Consider the following 16465-nt stretch of genomic DNA (forward strand, 5'->3'; position numbering starts at 1 on the left):
ACTTCAACTGTTGCAGGCATTTTGGGAGTGAAGCAGCAAGTGAAATCTCTCTCTCTCATCTTTCAATTAAGGAAGAAAATAAAGCAAATGTAATTTTACAGAATTTGTGTTTGACTAGTGTTTGAGTAGTGGCTGAGACGCTGTCCCGTGTGGGAGGGCCTGGTAGTATCCAGCTGTGGCTCCTGACACCAGCTCCCTGCTAACGCAGACCCTGGCAGGGAGCCGTGAGGCTCAAGCGACTGGGTCCCTGTCACCCCCTAGGAGACCTAGACTGAGTTCCTGGCCCAGCCCAGGTCAGTGTGCGCACTTCGGGACTGAGTCAGCAGACAGCAGTTCTCCACTTCTATCTCGGAAATAAATGATCTTTTCTCAATTTGCTTTATCCCTGTTTTCTTTTAGAATTTGGCCTTCATTTAAATTACCTTTTAAAAACATTCCAGTAGTCATACATTTCATAAACACGGGTGTGATTTAGCCAAGTTCTTCATGACTCCCTTCAATAATACAAAGCTGGAAGTCGGTCCTGGACCCAGGACCTGTCTACCCTGCCCTGACACTGCCAAGGGCCCACGCCACACAGCCCCACCTAAGGCCTGGCCCTGCTCACTCTGTCCTGTGTTTTCAGGAGCAATCAAAGCCCTTTTTACAAAATATTTCCTGGTGTTCTGTGGCTAGGGATGGACACAGTTTTCCACTAAGCGATTTTTTTTTCCAGCCACACTGGCCCTTAAGAAGATGTTACTGAAGGCTGCACGCCTACTTCAAACATCTTTAGGGGCCCCCGGCTGGGGACTCGGGCGGGATTGCCAGGAACCCTACAGAGAGGAGGAGCCCGATCTTGGGGCCTGCCCTGGGCCCAGTGTTTACCCAGTCCTTGCGGAGGCCCTGTCTCGCCCGTCCCCAGACAGCGGATTCTTGTTAGGAAGCTGCTGCTCGCCACGCCGCGCCTCGGCCCCCACTTGCTTTTCCCATGTTTGTGTCCCTGGCGCTCTCTCCCCTTCCTTCATTGATTTATTATTTATTTTTTTTCCCGTGCTTTCCCCCTAAGTCGTCCTGTCACTGAACAGCTGTGCTCTGATATTAGATAGAATGATTTCTGTCCTCACAGCAGCTTCTGAACAAAAGGGTTTTAAGAGCCCTGATAAGTGAGCAGGATCTCGAGCAAGATGAAATGTCACCAGCATCTCCAACCATGAAAATCCCTGTGCAAAGCAGGGCCCGGCCGGGATCTCCTCTTGGAGCCTCCGAGAGTGGGCTTTTATTTTCCCAGTCTCCCTGTCGACCCGACATGGGAAAGTCGGGGAGAAGGTGGCCTTTGGCTGGCATCAAGGGCCCCCCCACCCCGGCTCACCTTCCCTCTGGGAGGCCCCTTGGGAAAGGCAGAGGGGGTTCTCGCTCTCCGTGACCATTATCTTCCCCTTGCTGTCCAGGTCCCGTCTTCAGCTGGATGCAGACACCTGCCACCACCTGGATGCGGTGTGGAGCCCTTGATCTTCTTTGCCTTTCTCTTCGAAGCCTGCAGTGTGGCCGCTGGTTGTTTTTTTGTTTGTTTGTTTGTTTGTTTCCCCACAGGCAGAGAGAGAGAGAGACAGAGAGAAAGGTCTTCGTTCCGTTGGTTCACCCCCACAAATGGCCATAGCGGCTGCGGCACTGCGCGATCCAAAGCCAGGAGCCAGGTACTTATCCTGGTCTCTCATGGGGTGCAGGGCCCAAGCATTTGGGCCATCCTCCACTGCCTTCCTGGGCCACAGCAGAGAGCTGGCCTGGAAGACGAGCAACCAGGACAGAATCTGGTGCCCCAACCGGGACTAGAACCTGGTGTGCCGCTGCCACAGGCGGAGGATTAGCCTAGTGAGCCGCGGCGCCAGCTGGTCTTCAGAGGAGGTAGCTGAGGGTGCAGGAAGCGGAGGAACTCAGCCACGGTGGCTTGGCAAGGTCGTTTTCAAAGTGGCTGCACCTCGCAAGCAGGTGGTAGAGCCAGAATGCAAATCCGGAATTTGAGGACCCTGAAGCTTCGGCTTTCTTCAGTGAAAATGATGCCTGGGTCTCTGGCCGGAGAGGGCTGGGCCAGGTTCTTCCACCTTCCCGGTTCCGGAGGGGGCCTCCTTCTAAACCCCAGGGCCTCAGAGCAAGTGAGGCCACTACTTGTGACACCGGCATCCCATCCTGGAGCACTGGTTCATGTCCCGGCTACTCCAGTTCTGCTCCACCCTCTGCTCATGTGCCCGGGTGAGCAGTGGAGGATGGCCCATGTGCTTAGAGCCCTTCCACCCATGTGGAAGACCCAGATGGAGTTCCTGGCTCCTGGCTTCAGCCTGCCCCAGCCCTGGCTATTGTGGCCACTTGGGGAGTGAACCAGCAGATGGGAGAGTCTCTCTCTCTCTCTCTCTCTCTCTCTCTCTCTCTCTCTCTCTCTGTCTCTCCCTTCTTTCTCTGTCATTCTGCCTTTCAAATAAATAAATGAATAAATCTTAAAAAAATAAATAAGCGTACACAGCCCCACCCCTGCCTCCCATCCACACCTTGTGAAGCACATACCTTCTTCCTTGTCTCCATTTCGCAGCCTCCAAACCCAGCCCTGTCCTGGGTCCAAACCCAGATTTGCACTGCCCAGCCCAAGCCTCTTCCTGATCCTGCCTTACGTGGGAACAGAAAGGTCAAGGCTTCAAGTAAGACGACAGATGGAAAGAAAAGCCTCCAAGCTTCTGGAGCTCCGTGAAATCCGTCATTATGAGGTTCCCTTGTCAGGGCTGCCAGGAGAGGGCTCACGGCAAAACCCGACAGCACACAAAGGCGCTGCTCATCACAGTCAGCGCATCTGACAAGCGGTCCCAAGGGCGGGGGTGGCGGGGGGGGGGCAGGGAGGGAGATGATCAGAGCTGTGATTTCATTTCCTGTCTGTTGGCACCATGCCTGCTCTCCTCCCCAGAGAGCCAAAGAAGGCGCCTTTTAAAAATGCAGCAGGAAAGATTTAGGTTAGACGCAAGGAAGAACTATCAGTGTCTAGAAACCCAGGAGGAGACCGTAAAGGCATTTCCTGCTCTGGATATCTGGGAGACAGGAATCCAGACTCATCTTTTTGGGGAGTTTAGGGATGGGTCTGCGTGGAGGTGGAGCTGTGGGCTCAGTGATTCCTGCAGGCATCCTCAGCTGAGGCCAGAGGAGGGCCAAGTTCCTGCGGCCACATCAGGATCTCCCCGTCTCCCATACCCCCCGCCCAGGGGGTCTGTGAAGCCAATGCCAGCATCCCCTCTCCTCTTCCTTCCCTGTTCCATCCTTCTCAGTCTGCTCTCACTGTCCATAGAGAGAAAGAGCCACCCAGGATGCAGGCTGGATCTCAGAGCCCACAGCCGGGCAAGCCCAAGAGGGCTTCCTTCTTTGGGAGAGACGGGAGGGTGGAGGATCTCTCTCTCTGGGAGTGTCACATGGCACCGCAGGTCCGCAGGGGAGGTGCCGCCCATCCCATTGCGATCTCTGGCCTGTGTTCTCCTGGCCTCCCACGGGCCTCCCTAGGAAATCATGGGGACCAAGGGAGATGCAGCCTGGAGTTTACCAGGGACACTCGGTGTGTGCCGGCCGCCCCGCCCCCTGCTGCCAGCATTTGCCAAGGCTGTGCCAGAAGCCGTGGGAGGACAGCGCTCCAGAAGCCAGCAGCCCTTGGAACCCAGAGAGGAGTGTGGCCGGCAGAAACCGCCCCCACCCTCCTGGCCCGGCCTGCCCCAAACCCCAGGAAAAGCTGGCTTTCTGTGGAAACTTAAGCCGTGCCTGCTGGAGCAGGCTGAGAAGGGGGTGGGGGTGGCCCTGCCAACTGGTGCCAGTGGGCATGGCAGGAGCATGACAGCTGGAGGGTAGAGAGCCACAGGCTGTCAGAGCCGGGCTCCTGCCAGCCCGTGCTAGGGCTCAGCTGGGGCAGTTGGTGGGGGGCTCCGAGGTGAGGCAGGTCGAGGCTGGGGAGCCTGAGGGTGGGGCACCGGGAGGTCTGGGGCCAGAAGGCGGGGCGTAAGGTGCACAGGGTCCGAAACCAACCAGAAGGGGAGTTGGAGCGAGCCTAGCAGGCCCTGGCTGGCTCTTCTTGCAATGGAGGGGGCTCCTTGCACGGCTAGAATTACTGTGAAAAGGCCATAGACTCCCCACACTGCTTCAGGTGCCCAGAGCTCCCTGGAGCCCTCCCCTCCACACACAGCCCTCAGGAGCAGGGGCTGTGGGAACGCAGGGTGCAGACAGGCCAGCTGAGGGGTGACAGCTGCCCCTGTGCTGCCCTGTCCAGGTCAGCCTCATACGCCCCTGCCTCCTTCTCCACGCTGGTCAGGGGTTTCTGCAGCTGGCACGCTGACATCATGAAAGGGCCCCGTGTTCAGTACGCAAGATGACATTTTAGGACCACTTTGAATAGCACATGACAGGGTTTTAAAAGCAAAATGTGGGGACTGGCGATGCGGCACAGTGTGTTAAGCCACTGCTTGCGGCACCAGCATCCCATGTGAGTACCTGTTTCTGTCCCAGCTGCTCCACTTCAGATCCAGCTCCCGGCTGATGCACCTAGGAAAGCAGCAGAAGATGGCCCAAGTGCTTGGGCCCCTGCACCGACTTTGGAGACCCAGAGGAAGCTCCTGGCTTCTGGCTTTGGCCTGGCCCAGCCCCGGTCGTTGTGGCCATTTGGGGAGTGAACCAGCAGATGGAAGACCTCTCCCTCTCCCTCTCTCTCTCTCTGCCTCTCAAATAAATAAATAAATCTTTAAGACAAAACAAAATGTGCAGCTATTTCTACACGTGGCCATTGAGCCACTGACTTCAGCTTCAGCCCAGCGCCTGTTTGAACCCCACTGGCCTCTCTCCCAACGCGGGCCCTCTCCGCGGTGGCTTCCCCACCCAGGGCTGCTCGGGTGGGAAAGGAATTGCGTTCTGCAGGCCGATGGCCGGGGAGCTGTGGTTGGCGCCGGCCTTGCCCGCTCCCCAGCTCGTGCAGCACACTGGTTCTTCCTGGGGCTCACCGCCTGCTGCTGACCACCCTTCTGACTCGGGGATGCTTGGCACTCAGGGCCTCTGGCTTGCTTGCTTTCTTTCTTTCTCTCTCTCTCTCTCTTTCTCTTTCTCTTTCTCTCTTTCTCTCTCTCTTTCTCTCTTTCTCTCTTTTGTAAAAACAGGATATTTCTTCCAGCAATGTGGTACTCACGTGCCTGCTTAGGAAACTCCCGCCTCGCTCTAGATTCCTGCTGCAGCATCTCAGCCTCTACAGCGTCCTCCCAGACCGCCCTCAACAGCCCGTGGGCCTGGACCCCTCCTCTGGTTAGCACGGTTTCCTCTCCACTTGGCTCATGCAACCCTGGCCTCCTCTTCTCTGTGAGCATCTGAGGGCAGAGGCCAGTTTGATTTATCTCGATCTACCCGCTCCAGCGACGAAACCTGGTGCTAATAGTTTTCCAAACTATGCATTGACTTCCATGACTTAACCTACCTACCCTTTAAGATGTTATTTTTTGTTGGGGCCGACGCTGTGACAGTAAAGCCGCCACGTGCAGTGCCAGCTTCCCATACGGGCGCCACTTTGAGTCCCGGCTGCTGTACTTCCGATCCAGCTCTCTGCTGTGGCCTGGGAAAGCAGTAGAAGATGGTGCAAGTCCCTGGGCCCCTGCACCCATGTGGGAGACCCGGAAGAAGCTCCTGGCTCCTGGCTTCAGACAGGTGCATCTCTAGGGATGCAGCCATCTAGGGAGTGAACCAATGGATGGAAGACTTTTCTCTTTCTCTCTCTGCCTCTCTGTAACTCTGCCTTTCAAATAAAATAAATAAATCTTTATATAAAATATATTATTTGCCCTAATTTTCCAGAAGGAAATTGAGAGGGAGCAATGGTAGCTCCAGAATTTTGATCCCCAGAAGGGACGTATGGGTTTTACCTGATTGCAGACAGGAGGACCAGGGCATTTAACCCCAAGGCTGGGCTTCCCTATGCATTGTTCTGACTTTGCAGATTGAAAGTTTTGGGAAATTTTGGGGACAGAAGCTTCCTTTACCAAGCCACTCCTTGGTACCACTTCTAGAGGGAAGGTAATTCCCTTGACCATGATCACAGAGCTAGAACCATCTGAACCCTGGGTCACTGCTGGGCAGCACTTGATTGCCAGAGGGAGGTTGGTTAAAATTTGCCGTAGGTGCTCTGTGCCAAGTCGCTAATGAGTCGTTAGTGTGGAGTTTACAGAAAGAGAGAGACCAAAGGCCCCAGTTTTCCCAGCTTATTGGTTAATAGGAGAAATAAGTCGTTAAAAGGTGCAGAATGGCACAGACGAAAGAAGACGCATCAGCAGGTGTCACCAATGGCAACTGGGCAGAAATCTCTATGTGGAGCTGCAGAGCTGCCAGGGAAGGGACCTGGGTAAGAAGGTTGGTTTGGGCGCCAGTGTGTGAGACTCAAAGTGCTGCCACATTCCAGCTGCAGCCCCCCAGCCACCCCACCCTCCCGTGTGGGGTCCAGTTCCCTCGTCCACATAAGAAGGGGCTGACAGTCAGCCTCGCCAAGCCCCCTCCAGTGCTGACGCGTTAGGACTTCGTTTTCAAAGCAGAGAAATCCATGAACGTGGACATCACTTAGACTGGTCTATTCCTGTGACTTTCTACAATCTCGGAGAACAGTCTCTGGTCTATTTCCATGCTCAGTGTCTGTTTTGAGGCTTGACTGTAGCCAGATGGCATTGGAAATCAGCTTCCTCCACCTGTATCCCAGGAATGCCTGGATTTTAATATTCATTCAAGTCAGAGCAGTCAGCTACGGGAAAAGAACCACTAAATAAACCAGAAACGTCTCCAAAGCCAAACAGAATAGGATTGAGGTTCTTCATGCTTTTGTATTACCTGGCCGGTTCTTCCTCAGAATAGTGCGGACGTGTGGATGATCTGACAGCGGGCAATTATATTTTTCAGGTTGATGAGCCAAGGCCTTCTCAGGGACCCACTCCAGGACCCAAACCCAGACTATTTTATTCTTGCCTGGAGCCACAAGTTGAGGGTCGCACAGGGTGGTGGGGAATTCAGATGCTTCCGAGAAATCAGCCACCCACTTGGAGAGTAAGAGGGAGATGCATTTAGTGATTCTGGTTCCAAGCTCAAGGCCATGTCAGGGCAAAGGTTACCAGTACTGAGTCTAGGGGCGTAGTGGCTGCCTGGGAAACCCATGCAGCTGCCAAATACCGTCCATCTAAGAGTCCCAGTGGGGAGCCGGCGCTGTGGGTAGTGGGCTAAGCCTCCAGCTGTGGCCCCAGCATCCCATATGGGCGCTGGTTCAAGTCCTTGCTGCTCCTCTTCTGACCCAGGTCTCTGCTTATGGCCTGGGAAAGCAGTGGAAGACGGCCCAAGTGCACTCACGTGGGAAACCTGGGAGAAGCTCCTGGCTCCTGGCTTCAGCTTGGCCCAGAAGAATCCCAGTGGCACTGAGAGAGGGCAGACACAGAGCGGGTGGGAAGAGGTGGCAAGGAGAATTTGGAGAAAGCCATGGAGGGATTTGGAGAAAGTCATGGAGGGCATGCCCCCTGCTGAAGCTCTGCGGAGCAGTGACTGATCCGGCGCCTGCAGGGAGCCCCTCAGAGGGAAGGCAGGAAGGGAAGAGGTGGACATGTGGGAGATGGAGGCCAGGACCTGTGTCCCAGAACACGGCTGGAGGAGGAAGAATCCTCCTGCCCACAGTGGGGAGGAGATTATTTGACAAATCTCTCATTTGTGCCAGAGAGAGTTTACTAAGTATACTAACTTTATGTGCTGTGTCTGCCTGGATTAAAGACACAGTTTAGGGTGGTGGTGGTGGGGGGGTGTTTGGTACAGGGGTTAAGGCACTGGCAGCCTATATTGGAGTGCCTGGGCTTGAGTCCTGCCTCTGTTTCCTATTCCAGCTTCCTGCCAGGCAACACCCTGGGAGGCAGCAGGTGATGGTTCAAGTACTTAGGTGCCTGCCACTAGTGTGGGGAATTTGGGTTGAGTTTCTGGCTCCTGGCTTCAGCCTGGCTGTTGTGGGCATTTGGAAAACAAACCAGTGGATGGAAGATTTCTCTTTCTCCTCTTCTCTCTCTCTCTCTCTCTCTCTCTCTCTCTGCTTTTCAATTGAAAATAAAATTTAAAAATTGTTTTAGGCCGGCGCCGCGGCTCACTAGGCTAATCCTCCGCCTAGCGGCGCCGGCACACCGGGTTCTAGTCCCGGTCGGGGCGCCGGATTCTGTCCCGGTTGCCCCTCTTCCAGGCCAGCCCTCTGCTGTGGCCAGGGAGTGCAGTGGAGGATGGCCCAGGTGCTTGGGCCCTGCACCCCATGGGAGACCAGGAAAAGCACCTGGCTCCTGGCTCCTGCCATCGGATCAGCGCGGAGCGCCGGCCGCAGCGCGCTGGCCGCGGCGGTCATTGGAGGGTGAACCAACGGCAAAGGAAGACCTTTCTCTCTGTCTCTCTCTCTCACTGTCCACTCTGCCTGTCAAAAAATAAAAAAAAAAAAAACAAAGAATAGAAAAAAAAATAAAAATTGTTTTAGAAACATTTACAGTGGTAAAATTGGAGCCCATCCTTTTTTTTTTTTTTTAAGATGTTTTATTTATTTATTTGAGAGGTAGAGTTACAGACAGTGAGAGGGAGAGACAGAGAGAAGGGTCTTCCATGCCCTGGTTCACTCCCCAAATGGCCACAACGGCCAGAGCTGCGCCGATCCGAAGCCAGGAGCCAAGAGCTTCTTCCGGGTCTCTCACGTGGATGCAGGGACCCAAAGACTTGGGCCGTCCTCCACTGCTTTCACAGGCCATAGCAGAGAGCTGGATGGGAAGAGGAGCAGCCGGGACTAGAATCGATGCCCACATGGGATGCCAGCGCCACAGGTAGAAGATCAACCTACTGTGCCACAGCGCCAGCCCCAGAGCCCATCCCTGAAGAAGATTCCAAAAAAAAAAAGAATTCCCTTTGTCCATGATCTCCTCTGTTTGCTGTCTCTTCTTCCTGGCTCCAGGGGGGAGCAGAGTTATGGGGTGTGGGCAGGAGGAGGGATGAGGTAGAGGGGCCAGGGTGCTCCATGTGGAGGTATTTTTTTATTTTAATATTTGTTTATTTATTTGAAGGCAGAGTTACAGAGAGAGAGAGACAGAGAAAGAGAGGTCTTCCATCTGCTGGTTCGCTCCCCAGATGGTTGCAATGGCATGCGCTGGGCCAGGTCAAAGCCAGGAGCCAAGAAGGAGCTTCCTCCAGGTCTCCCCTATGGGTGGCAGGGGGCCCACGTTCTTGGGCCATCTTCCACTGCCTTTCCTAGGCCACTAGCAGGGAGCTGGATCTGAAGTGGAACAGCTGGGACTTGAACGGGCACCCATATAGGATGCCTGTGGTGCAGGCAGCGGCTTAACCTGCTGCGCCACAACACTGGCCCCACATGGAGGTCTTCTCTTGTTCCCTGTCCTCTTCTGCACCCACTGAACCAGCAGAATCATCGGAAGGACACTAAAACCCAAGGCTCAGGATCCCTGGGTGCCACTCGGTTCTGCTGTGAATGAGGCTGGACAAATAAATAGGTTATTTGCATGTCATGTGTTGTGAGTGCTCGTGTTCCTTCCACTCGTGACTGTCTGCAACCTCCTAGCCATTGGCCTCTGTTTCTAGAAGCCAGGCCTTGACGACAGCTGGGTTGCTGGGCCACCAGGCACAACTCCTTGGACTCATTTCTCCCCAAATGAGAAAAAAAATGCAGGTGACCCCAGGAGCCCTGTTTCTTGGACTCCTTCCGTCCACAAGCAGGATGCTTGCATAGCCACAGGGAACCTCGGGCTTGCTGCTTTCTGGGAGGCAGACTTTGAGCAGAAGCTGCCAATAAGGGATTTGTACGCAGGGGGTACATTCCGCAGGGGCGGCAGAGAAGGTTTTGGCTTCCTTGATAGCTCTTATCTTGTGGTCTGTCCTGGGAAGGGGAACTTGCTGTGAATTTTATCCAGAATTATGGCTGCCCTCCAGATGCATAGGCTCCCAAGGATGAAGGAAAATCCCCCTGCTTTACTGAGGAGCCAGGACACACAGGGCACAGCAGAGCAGACAGTGCCTTGGCCTCCAAGAAACACACGCAGGCTCTGCCACAGGAAAGTCCCTGAGACGCAAGGCAAGGATCTGCTGCCCACCAGCCAGACGACTGGCCTCGCCCCTGCAGCTCCACACATTCTCAGTGCAAGCCAGGGTGCCCCTCGCCACCACCTGGACCTCAGCTTCGCCCCTTCCCACCCCTGAGGTCTGTGCATGGCTCACTCTTCCCTTGGCTACGCCAGCCCCTGCTTCCCCTAGCTACACCTGACTTCTCTGGCATCACCTCCAAGAAGCTTCTGGACTCCTCCCTGGGGATACCAAGGAAACAGACAGGCCTTGACGTAGGGCCTTGAGCGCTGAAGACAACAGTCTCCCCCATAGCGTACCCATAGCACAAGGGCTGCACAATGTGGACGAAATTAGGAAGAAAATGAAAAACTTCTATTGATAAAAAAAAAAGCACCTTAGGGACAGGTGTTGTGGCACAGCTGATTACGCTGCCATGCAGGATGCCTGCCTTCCGTACGAAAGGGCTTGGTTTGAGTCCCCTGCTGCACTGTTCCCTATGTCCTGGGAGGTAGCAGGTGCTGGCTCAAGTCCTTGAGTCCCTGCCACTCATGTGGGAGACCCAGATGGAGTTCCAGGCTCCTGGCTTTGACCCGGCTCAACTCCAGCTATCGCAGGCAGTGGGGCGTGAACCAATGGATGGAAAAATTTCTCTCTCTTTCTCTCTGTCATTCTGCATTTCAAATAAGTAAAAATAAATAGACATACCACTATAAAGCAGGGGGATCGGTTAATGATGACATATCAATATTAGTTCATTAGCTGTGACAAATGCTCCCTGCTAATGCCCCTGACAAAGCGGTAGAAGACGGTCTGAGTGTTTGGGCCACTGTCACCCACATGGGAGACCCAGACAGAGTTCCAGGCAATTGGCTTTGGCCTGACCTAGCCCTGGCTGTTGTGGGCATTTGGAAAGTGAACCAGTGGATGGAAGATCTCTCTGCCTCTCCCTTTCTCTCTGTAACTGTCTTTCAAATAAACAAATATTTTTAAAAAATCCTTCAAATAGTCTTTTTTCAGGTGTTTTATAATGGACACATGTTTTCATATCAGAACAGCATAGCTTGTTGGCGCTGCAGCTCACTAGGCTAATCCTCCGCCTGCGGCACCAGCACCCCAGGTTCTAGTCCCAGTTGGGGCACCGGTTCTGTCCCAGTTGCTCCTTTTCCAGGCCAGCTCTCTGCTGTGGCCTGGGAAGGCAGTGGAGGATGGCCCAAGTGCTTGGGCCCTGCACCCGCATGGGAGACTGGGAGGAAGACCTGGCTCCTGGCTTTGGATCAGCACAGTGCACCGGCCATAGAGGCCATTTTGGGGGTGAACCAGTGGAAGGAAGACCTTTCTCTCTGTCTCTCTCTCTCTCACTAACTCTGCCTGTCAAAAAAAAAAAAAAAAAAAAAAAAAAGAACAGCATAGCTAAATATCAGCATATCAGCTCAGCTGCGTGACACCGGGATTCAATCAGATAGAAGTAGCCAGAGGCACATGGCCCAGGTGTGTGTGGGGCTGGGCTGCATCAGGCTGTCCAGAGACTCAGGCCCTTCCTGTGTTGTTATTCTTCTCTGGAGAGTGCAAGGTCTGCTTCCACATCTATACTCTGCGGTACAGCATGAAAGACAGGAGGTGGACGGGACAGCTTCAAGAATTTCCAATTCAGGCCTGGTGCGGAGGTTAAGCCGCCACTGGCAGCACCAGCATCCCATATGGGTACCCGTTCGTGTCTTGGCTGCTCCACTTCCAATCCAGCTCCTTGCTAATGTGCCTGGGAAAGCAATGGATAATGGCCCAAGTGCTGGCACCCACATGGGAGCCCCAGAAGAAGCTCCAGCCTCCTGGCTTCCGCCTGGCCCAGCACTGGCTGTTGTAGTCATTTAGGGAGTAAACCAGTGGATGGGAAAATCTCTCTCTCTGTAACTCTGACTTTCAAATAAATAAATACATAAATTTACGTATCACTTGTGCTCAAATCTCATGAGCCAGAACTTAATCCAAATGTTTATAACCAGCTGCCAGAACCTGCAAAATACAGTCTTAATTTTGGAGGGCTATGTGTCCAGCTGAAGTGGAGGGGTTTGATTACATAGAAAAAGGCCAACAAGGTATGGGAGGCAATTAGCACACTTTGCCACCACTAATTATTTTGGTTCACTTGCATTTTATAACTGGGTTGAGAGTCCTGTTCAATTTTCTTTCAACCAATAAAGGTACACATTCAAAAAATGGAGGCCACCGTTTCAGTCATTAGCCAAGGGACCGATCGTGTTTCTGGTTCAGGCTTCTTGGATCCCAAGAGGTGTTTCACCCCAAATTCTAATCAAGTTTGCAGAACACGTGCGAGTTTCTCTGCAGCTCAGGATACCCCGGCCATGTCTATCGAGGTTTCTCTCCCAGTTCTCCAGGATCTCAGAGCACTTCTCGCTTCTTGCATGCAGAAAACCTGTCTGTGTTCTTTGGAGGACCCTCTTTTCAATCAGGAGTCTAGGGAGTGAGGAAGGACAAGGCCAGTGTCTGACAGAGATGAGCAGACAGAGAAAGAAACAATGAGAGATAAAGAATGAGAAAGGGAGATAAGGCAGAGTGGCCAGACATTGGGTCTGGGGCCGGGGGTGGGGGGAGGCAGGGATGGAGCGAGGTCAGGAGGAGGGACGGCTGCAGGGTGAGCTGACCGGAAAAGAGGTGGACATGCGTCTGGAGGCCTGTGGGTCCTTTACCGTCAGAAGGTGGGGCAGGCCTGGGAGGGCTGCTCACCGCCAGGGTCGGAACTCACCCAGGCGGCTTTGCACCGTTGTCCCCACCTCAAGGGCATCTGAGCAGGGAGAGGCAGGTGGGAGGTGGGAGAAGAGACTCCGGCCAGGTCTGTCTGCCCTGTGTCTGTGTGGATTTGCACAGGGTGTTTTTGCTGGGTCTCGTCTTTGGCTCCTGGGAGACCACACATAGTCCCCCCAGAGGCCTCCTGTCTGGTGCCTAGGTGATCAGAGGCACAAGCCTGAGGGTGACAGGACTGCTGAAGCGCCCAAGACGATTTCTCCCTGGGGAGACAGGGCTGGGCTTCCTAGGGGAGGGATCCATCTGGAAGGGCAGGAAGAGGTCTCTAACCCATAGAGATGGGGCGAGGAGGAAGGACATGGGCCGCCTGGAAACTAAAGGGGCAGGGAGGAAGGAAGAAGGAGGGAGAAGTGTCAGGAAGTGGGGCTGGTCCGGAGCTGGTAACTAGACTGCAACAAAGTGACTTCCTCCCAGCTGGGGCTGATAAACAAAGCTCTGCCTCGCATGCTGTCTGCCGGAGATAGGCTCGGCCCCAGGTGGCAGGTCCCTCACTCTACAATGGGCAGCATTCTGTGAACTCCCAAGTCTGGAGCGGACTCCTAGCCCAGCCAGGGTCAAAGCTTCCCAAGTCCCAGACACTGCCGGTGTCATCTCAGCCCCCTTGGGGTGCCAAGCGGTCCAACAGGCAATCCATCATACCAACAGTCAATCAACTAACAAGTAACCATCCCTACACACACACCACACACACACACACTTCCGCCCACTGGTTTTTGCATCACTTTGCTGTTGCTTAACTCATTCAGCCTATGTCAGCACGGGATTTCCTTTTATTTAGTGCGTATTTCTTTCTGAACCTCTTCATTCCCTTAACGTGTTTGACATGCTATGGGGCTTCAAAAACCCCATGGAGAAAAAAGGAGCAGGTGTTCGGCAAAGCAGCCAAGACCCTGCTTGAGATGCCTGCATTGCATATCAGAGTGCCTGACTCGAGTCCCAGCTCTGCTTCTGATTCCAGCTTCCTGCTAATGAGCACCTTGCGGGGCACCAGAGGATGGCTCAGGTACTTGGGTCCCTGCTACTTATGTGGGAGACCCAGATGGAGTTCTGCACTCCCGGCTTCAGCCTGACGCAGCCCTAGCTGTTGTGGGCATTTGGGGAGTGACCCAGTGGACTAAAGAAAACTGTTTCTCTCCCTTCCAAATAAAATGACAATCTAAAAATCAAGTCATGGAAAATGGAATTAAAAGATACGTTTATTTGATGCAAGAAAATTGAAACCCATGCATTGCCTTTTTTTTTGACAGGCAGAGTGGACAGTGAGAGAGAGAGAGAGAGAGAAAGGTCTTCCTTTGCCGTTGGTTCACCCTCCAATGGCCGCCACGGCCGGCACGCTGATCCGATTGCAGGAGCCAGGTGCTTCTCCTGGTCTCCCATGGGGTGCAGGGCCCAAGCACTTCGGCCATCCTCCACTGCACTCCCTGGCCACAGCAGAGAGCTGGCCTGGAAGAGGGACAACCAGGACAGAATCCGGCGCCCTGACCGGGACTAGAACCCGGTGTGCCGGCGCCGCAAGGCGGAGGATTAGCCTATTGGGCCGCGGCGCCGGCTCGCTTTTACATAGTATGGATTTCCCATGATCTTTTTGAAAACTCCCCTGAGAATGTTCTGACCTTTCTCTGCCCACGATGGTGGTGCTCTTTCTCTGGCCATTTGCTGTTTCTCTTTCTTCTCTTCCTGCACCCTATTGACCTCCCCTGTTTTTTGTTTTCCTTCCTCTGCATGCTCCCTTGAGTTTAAAAACATCCTCCTAGCTTTAGCAGTCACCTCTGTCATGTAGCTATTGGATGGGTTGAAATAAGAGGGACACTTATTATCACATAGCAAGAGGTCCTGAGGTCATGTCTGGAGCTGGATCATTTTGTGGCTTGATGACATCACTGGCCACCCTGCTTCTTCCCGTCTTTCTGCTCTGCCCCCCTTAGCATGTTGCTTTTTGCCTGCAGATCTGTCCCAGCATGGTCACAAGACAGGGGCAGCAGCCTTGGGCCATGCATCCTCACAGAGCCATATCTAGGCACAGACAAAGGGACGATTCTCTCTCCATTTCTTTTTAAAAACAACGACTTTCTAGAATCCTCCTTGCAGACTTCTGCTGGCATTTTGTTGTTGAGAACTATTGCATTGCATTTCAAATCTTAAATGTTTGCAATACAAGTGGAATTATCTGATTTTATTGGGTTAATCAAGACTCATCTGCTAGGGGTAGGGTGTGAGGCTCGACTCGGATTCAGTCTTGGAAAACATTAGCTGTTCACACATGGACCAAAGTGGGCTGTTGTAAGCCACGGAGTGGGGCTACCTACTGGACGATCCATGCACCGTGGGTGATGGCTGGACCTGTGTCTGTAACCCAGATGTTTCTCCAACATGCAGACCTGTATTTTCAACTCCCTTCTGGATGTTTCTGCTGGGACATCCAGAGGCCCTGCAAGTTTGACAGGCCCCAGTAGGATGCCTTCCTCTGAACAACTCTCTCTCCTGCGTCTCCCCATTGCTTAGGGCTCCAGCGCCGTCATCCTCTCCCAGGAAGGAAAATTCCCTCGGTCTTTGCCTGCTCCTTTCCCTTGTCCCCACTTCAGTCACTAATAAGTACAACAACATTATGGTGAGTCAGGGGGAGACGGGGGCAGGCATCTGGCCCAGGAGTTCAGCCGCTTGTTGGGAAGCCCGGCTATCCCATATTGCAGTGCCTGGGTTTGAGTCCCAGGCCTGCTCCTGATTCCAGCTTCCTGCTAATGCACACCCTGGAACACAGCAGCTGATGGCTCAAGTACCTAGGTCCCTGTCACCTCTGTCAGAGACCCGGATTGAGTTCCCAGCTCCTGGCTTTAGCCTGGCCCAGCCCCAGCAGTTGCAGACATCTGGGGAGTGAACTGGCAGATGGGAGCTTTGTCTATCTGTCTCTCAAATAAATCATTTTTTTATAAAAAGGGAGATTTGGTCTTGGGGAATCCCTGAGCAACCAGAAATGGCAAATGGTTTTTACCTTGTGTGTGTGTCTTGATTAATTCGCAACAGCTCTCTGGAGCCTTGTGTGAGAGTCTAAGGTGAGCCTGGGCTCTGGGAGGGAGTGTCTTGATTGATTAGCAATGTCTGCCGTGCACACTGGAGAGTAAAGGAGTGAAACACAGGCCTAGTATTTGCTATCTTCGTGCTGGGGTTGGTTTGTGAAAGGGGAGGGGATCACTTTCACGGGAGCCATAGCAGCAGTAAGATTAATAGTAGTTAGCATGTGTGGAGCGCAATCTGCATTCCTGGCACTGTGATAAGGACTTCGCACGAATGATCTCATTCAATAATTAGGTTTTTTTTTTAAAGATTTATTTATTTATTTGAAAGACAGAGTTATACAGAGAAAGAAGGAGCGGGAGAAGGAGAGGAGGAGAAAGAGAGAGAGAGGTCTTCCATCTGCTGGTTCACTCCCTAGATGGCTGGAGCTGCGCTGATCTGAAGCCAGGAGCCAGGAGCTGCTTCCAGGTCTCCCACACGGTGTAGGGGCCCAAGGACTTGGGCCATCCTCTACTGCTTTCCCAGGCCATAGCAGAGATCT

At 53.5% G+C, this 16465-nt stretch overlaps 1 long non-coding RNA gene across 1 annotated transcript in view; it reads left to right on the forward strand.

Moving 5' to 3' along the window:
- LOC108177000 (uncharacterized) overlaps positions 1 to 4751 on the forward strand; it is a 33324-nt gene extending 28573 nt beyond the window's left edge. Inside the window, exons 2-3 of the long non-coding RNA XR_016212966.1 lie at positions 1431 to 1676; positions 4504 to 4751. This is a non-coding gene — a long non-coding RNA (uncharacterized LOC108177000). The remainder of the gene's footprint in view (positions 1 to 1430; positions 1677 to 4503) is intronic.
- The last annotated feature ends 11714 nt before the right edge of the window (positions 4752 to 16465 follow it).

This window comes from Oryctolagus cuniculus, chromosome 9, assembly GCF_051225735.1.
Source record: "Oryctolagus cuniculus isolate XC-2025 breed Fujian yellow rabbit chromosome 9, ASM5122573v1, whole genome shotgun sequence".
NCBI lineage: Eukaryota > Metazoa > Chordata > Mammalia > Lagomorpha > Leporidae > Oryctolagus > Oryctolagus cuniculus.